This window comes from Sciurus vulgaris, assembly GCF_902686455.1.
Source record: "Sciurus vulgaris genome assembly, chromosome: 14".
In the NCBI taxonomy this organism is placed as follows: domain Eukaryota; kingdom Metazoa; phylum Chordata; class Mammalia; order Rodentia; family Sciuridae; genus Sciurus; species Sciurus vulgaris.
Genome location: NC_136475.1, coordinates 42,571,807 through 42,578,018, shown reverse-complemented (window position 1 = coordinate 42,578,018; position 6,212 = coordinate 42,571,807). Strand labels below are relative to the sequence as shown.

Genomic DNA, 6,212 nt, shown 5'->3' with positions numbered 1-6,212 from the left:
TACATTTTAAACTAATTACATCTGTAATGATTGTATCTCCATTAGGTCACATTCTGAGGAACTGGGGGTTAGGACTCCACACATGGATTTTGGGGGACAAAATGCAATTATACCATCAATGGGTGATGAGCACTCACAAAGGAGTGCAACAGGAAGTTGTTAGCACCTGTGCTTGATGCTCTCCATCCCCTGCTCCAGCTACCCTCTCCAGCTTTCTCCACCTTGCTCTGTGCTGGAAGGCTGACCTCTGAAAACTGCATCCTGGAGCATCCTGACCTCCCATGATCTGTCTGACTTGAGTAATGGGAGACATAGGCAGGCACCTTGGGGGTGGGAATGGAAGAGTCAGGCTGTACCACCCCATTCTGCTCTTCTGATCCCCTCCATAGATGCAGATAACATCATTTTTCTCGTTTTCAGTCCCCAGTACTGTCCCTTTCCCTCCCCATCCCCTTTCTCCTTGCTAGTATTCTGTCTTCCATTAAATTATTGTTTTTTAATTGTTGCATTAGTTATATATAAAGGTGACATTTGCTGTGATATGGTCATAGGGGCATATAGCATGGTTTGATCAATTTCATTTTGTAGTTCCACTCTTTCAATCCCTCCTCCATTCTCCTCCATCCCGCTCCTGTACCTCACTCTTCTCCCTTCTATTTTCATGGGATCCCCCCTTTTTAAATTTTCTCATTTCTTGCTAACTTCTGCATATGAGAATAAACATTTGACCCTTGACTTTCTGAGTTTGGTTCATTTCACTTAAAAAGTTTTCCAGTTCCATCCATTTACCAGCAACTGACAAAATTTCATTCTTCTTCATGGCTGAGTAAAACTCTATTGTGTATATGTACCATATTTTCATTATCCATTAATTTGTTGATGGGCACCTGGGCTGGTTCCATGACTTGGCTATTGTGTGAGCTGCTATAAATATTGACATATCACTTCAGAATACTAATTTTACTTCTTTTGGATAAATACCAAGGAGTTGGATAGCTGGGTCCTATGGTGGTTCCATTCCCAGTCTTTTGATTATTCTCCATAGTGCCTTCCAAAGGGGTTGTACAAATTTGCAGTCCCACGAACAATGTATGAATGAATGTACCTTTCCCACTCACCTCCTTGACAGCATTTACTATTATGTGTATTCTTGATGATTTCTATTCTGACTGGAGTGAGATGAAATCTCACTTTGCATTTCCCTGATTGCTGGGGATGTTGAACATTTTTTCATGTATTTGTTGGCCCTTTATATTTCTTCTTTGAGAAATGTCTATTTAGATCTTTTACTCATTTATTAAAAACATTTATGCTTCTGGTATTTTTTTAGTTCTTTCTGTATTCTTGTATATAATTTCCTGTGAGAAGAGTAGATGGCAAAGACTTTTTTTGCCATTCTGTAGGCTATCTCTTCCTGCTCTTGTTTCCTTTGCTGTGCAGAAGCTTTTACACTTGAGGTTATCCAACTTATTGATTCTTGGTCTTATTTCTTGAGTTTAGGAGTCTTATTAAGGAATATTAAGGAAGTAAGTGCCTGAGCAGATATGATGGGTGTTGGAACTATTTCTTCTAGCAGTTGCGGTGGCTCTGGTCTAATTCCTAGGTCTTTGATCCACTTTGAGCTGACTGGTGCAACGCAAGTGACAGGGACCTAGTTTCACTCTTCTACATGTTGACATTCAGTTTTCCTGGCACCATTATTTTAAAAGGTTGTCTTTTCTTCAATGTTTTTGGCAATTTTGTGAAGGAAGAGATGACTGTATCCACTTGAATTTGTTTCTGTATCTTCTATTCTGCTCCATTGGTCTTCATGTTTTGAAGCCAGTACCATGCTCTTTTTGTTCCTGTAGCTCTGAAGTGTACTAAGAATGAACATTGTGATGCCTCCAGCATCACTTTTATTACTCAGTATTGGCTTGGATATTCTGAATCTTTTATTCTTTCCTATGAATTTTAGGACTGCTTCTCCTAGTTCTATGAAGAATGCCATTGGTATTTTGATGGGGATTGCTTTGAATCTGTAGATTCCCTTTGGTAATGGGACCATTTTAATAATATTAATTCTGTCTATCCACGAACATGGGAGAGGTCTTTCCATCTTCTGAGGTCCTCTTCAATTCCTTTTTTCAGTGTTCTATAATTTTTATTGTAGAGGTCTTTCACCTCCTTGGTTAGATTATTCTCAAGATGTTTTGGGGGGGTACTACTGGTAGAAAAACTATTGATTTTTATATGTTAATCGTGGAAATACTCAGTTTTAAACCTACCTCCACATGCCCTGCAGCTTTTCATTATTATCACCTCACTCCATGAGTCCAGCCTCCCACATTCTCTAAGAACAAATGACCAATTCAGAATATGGAACCCCTAATGGTGGCTCTAATATCCCTACCTTAGGATGTCTGGTGTTGAGTTTGGTCTGACAGGTGCATCAGGTTTCCCAACAACTCTGCCTTTCCTGCAGCTCAGTCAGTTCCCTCTTGTGAGCTTCACAAATGTGCCTTAAAAGAAATGATGTTTGAGGTGATGGATATGCCAGTTATCCTGATAGAATCATTACCCAGCCCTATACATGTAGTGGAGTGTCATTCAGTGCCCCATAAATATGGACAAGTATGATGTGTGAATTAAAAAAATCTTTAAGAAAGTGTGCTAAAAAGTCCAAACATAATCGTTTTTATTTTTCATGCTATTTTGGGGAGATCTCCAAAATGTTATTTAAAACCCAAACACACTTGCTTTACTGGCTTGCATTGGTGCATTCTGCCCTTCCCGAGATAAAGGGCTCTGGGCTGGGCAACCCGCAGCTTGGAGAGCAAGAAGTCTCTTCCCCAGGTCATTCCTCCACCTCTTGGAATGAGGCGTGTGAGGGTGGCTCCAGCCACCCGGAGTTCTTTCCCCTCGGCCCAGGGGTTGGAGCCACGCCGCTGCCCAGGCGCTCCCCGCGACCAGTGCTGGGCCTGGAGGGAGCGGACCTGGCAGCCGGATCGGACCTCCTCCCTCCACGGGAACCGTGAGTCTGGCGACTGGGACTCGGAAACCCGGGAGGTGCCACGGGAGGCGGTGGTGACCAGGGGTGGGTCAGCGCGAGGCTGGGCGGGCCGGGGGCGGGGCCGCGCGGCGGCGGTGCGGAGAACGCGGGCAAGCTCCTCCCACGTTGGTCCCGGAACTGCGAGCGCTGAGCACTTACGGGTCTGTGGTTTCCGCTCGCAACCGCTGCCGCCGCCTCCTCCCAAGCGCGCTGGGCCTGGTGCTGCTGGTGGCGGGGTGATGTGAAGCGGCTCCCCGCAGCGCGGCCTAATCGCCGGGATGTGGCTCAAGCCCGAGGAGGTGCTGGTGAAGAACTCCCTGAAGCTCTGGGTGGCTTAGAAGAGTAGCGGGTCCTTCTTGCCACAGCGGCGCCGCTGGCACGGCGAGGGGATCGGTCACCTCACCGGTAATGGGGTGGCGGGGGTGGGCCGGGTCTGGGGTCTCGCTCCCCACCGCGCCCGCCGCTCCCAGCCCGGGGTTGGTACCCAAAACCCAGGAGGCACCTCTGCAGCCTGTGGGACTGGGAAGCTCAGGGTGGGACGGACGCTGGCCTGGGTAGCCGGGCCGGGCTGGCTGGGTGCGCAGGGGCGGGGCCGGTGCGCGGCTGATCGTGGTTCGCCGGGAAAGCTCCTCCCGCTGCGCTTGCTGAAGTGCGAGCGCTGGGCCCCGGCCTGTCTGCTTTTCCGGCGCTCAGGCGCTGCCGCCGCCTCCTCCCGAGCGAGCAGTGCAAGGTGTGGCCTTGGCTGCGGCGATGTGAAGCGGGGCCCCCCAGAAGAAAGGGAAAGAAGCCCGAGGGGGTGCTGCTGAAGGACGCCCTGAAGCTCTGGGTGGTCCAGAGGAGCAGCGACTCCTTCATCTTAGGGCGGCGTAGCAGGCACGGCGAGGGGGGCGTTGGCCTCAGCAGTGAGGGGCTCGCTGGTGTGGGCTGGCCGCAGCGCCCAGCCAGGGGCTGAATAGCAGGTGGTGATTTCTTGGGAGACACGGTGTCAGGATGGCCCTGCCTCGGATTTGTTTTCCTTTTTTTCTGCATTTCTCTGGCAAGTCTGGTAGAGTCTGTGTCTAGGTTCATTGTTTGGCTTTTGCATGTTGGTGTTTAATTGTTCCAGCACTATTTCTTGAATGTTATCCTTTCCCTTTGATGCGCCTTGTTCCTGCGTTAAAGACTGTCTGATCTTGTCAGTCTGCCTCTGGGCTCTGTTGTGGTCCACTGACCTGTGTTTCTTCTACTGCTGGCAGCACACTGCCTTGATGACTGTGGCTTCGTAGTAAACCTTGAAATCATGGAGTGTTCCTCCAACTGTGTTTTTCTTAAGTATTGTGGTGCCATCTTATAGGTCTCTTTCTCTCTCTCTCTTTTTTTTTTTTTTTCCATAAACTTTTTTTTGTGAGTTGTCAGTACTTCCAAAATAGCATGATGGCATTTTTATTGGGATTGCATTGAAGCCATAAATCAAGTTGGGAGGAACTGACATCTTAATAGTATTGACTCTTCCAACTTATGAATAAGGAGTTTCTCCACTTCAATCTTCTTTGATTTCTTTCATCAGAGTAGTGTAGATTTATGCGTTTACATCCTGTACATATTCACTTAGACTGTGCGTGACAAAAGTATTTCTTACTTGTCAATGGTGTCTACTCCCCGCTACCCAAGTTACAGTCACAGCGTCCTTTGCTGGAGTGTTGGAAAGCAGTTGTCATGTTATCCTTCTGCCCTGCAGCTCTGCTATGCTTATTAGTTCCGTAAGCTTTTCTTGATTCTTTCCTTTATTTTTCTAAAGAAAAGCATGTCATCTTTGAACAAAGTTTTATTTCTCTATCTGTATACCTTCTGTTTCCTCTTTTTGTCTTAGCATATTAGCTGGATCTTTCAATATGATGTTGAATAGGAGTGATAGGAGAAGTTGTCTTTTCCTTGTTCCTGGTTAGCAGGAAAGCGTTTAGTTTCTCAGTAGTGTTATGTTAACTGTAGAGTTTCTTGGGGGAGAAGGTAAATGATATTATCAAGTTAGAAAGTTCTTGATTCCTAGTTTGCTGTTTTTTTCCTTTAATCATGAATGGGTGTTCCATTTTTGTCAAATGCTTTGTGTATCAATTGGAATGATTTTGCGATTTTTTTTCCCCCTACGTCTGTATAGATTAATTTTCAAATGCTGGACCATTCCTGCATACCTGGAGGAAGTCCCACTTGGTCACGAGATATAATTTCTTTTATATGTTGGTGGATTCTGTGTGCTTGTGGAATTTTTTGTGGCGCAGACAATTGAAGTCAGGGCATTGGGCGTACTAGGCAAGCACTCTGCCACTGAGCTACATCCCTAGCCCCACCCCTTTCCTTTTACCTTGTGTGACTGTGACATGGGTTTCCTGTGGGCCTTGGTTTTCTTTTCTTCCTTTTTCTTTTTTAAAAATCTATTCTGAAAATCACTGGACATTTGTGGTTGTTATATTTAGACCATTCACATATAAAGTGATTGTTGGCACTGTTAGATGAATCTCTACCATGTTTGTAACTGTTTTCTATTTGTTGCTCTATTTTTTTTTTTTTTTTCTTGTACTGGGGATTGAACCCAGGGACGCTTATGCACTGAGCCAGATCCTCAGTCCATTTTTAGTTTTGTTTTGAGACAAGGTCTCAGAGTTGCTGAGGCTGGCCTTAAACTTGTGATCCTCCTGCCTCAGCCTCCTGAGCCACCATGCATGGCCGAGATAATAGTATTCCCAGATCCTCTCTCATCTTTTATTACATTGTTGTCCTTCATTTCACTTATTTACATACTGTAATCACTCAATAAATATTTTGTTAACCCTTTAAACCTTTCTTTAGATTACTTAGGAATAGGAAAAATAAGAAATTTAATTTATCCTCATTTCTTTCTTTTCAGATACACTTCTTCATATAGCTCAGAGCTACTGACCTATGTATTTTTTTTTTTCTCTGAAGAATTTGATGGTTGGGTCTGCTGTTATTGAATTTCCTGTCTTATTCAAGAAAATCTTTGTTTTTCAATTATGAAGGATAATTTCACTGGACCCAGCCTGCCCAGTGGTCCTTGCTGGTAATCCTACCAATTTGGGTGACTGAGGCAGGAGGATCACAAGTTTGAGGCCAGCCTCTGCCATTTATTGCATCCCTGTCTCAAAATGAACAAAAAAACCAATGATGTGGCTCAGTGGTAGAGCAC

The 6,212-nt window shown here is 45.2% G+C and overlaps 1 long non-coding RNA gene across 4 annotated transcripts in view; it reads left to right on the top strand.

Moving 5' to 3' along the window:
- Window positions 1–3,168: 3,168 nt before the first annotated feature.
- LOC306643535 overlaps window positions 3,169–6,212 on the top strand; it is a 37,519-nt gene continuing 34,475 nt past the window's right edge. For all 4 annotated transcript variants that reach the window (XR_013758964.1, XR_013758965.1, XR_013758966.1 and 1 more), the window contains exon 1: window positions 3,169–3,436. This is a non-coding gene — a long non-coding RNA (uncharacterized lncRNA). The remainder of the gene's footprint in view (window positions 3,437–6,212) is intronic.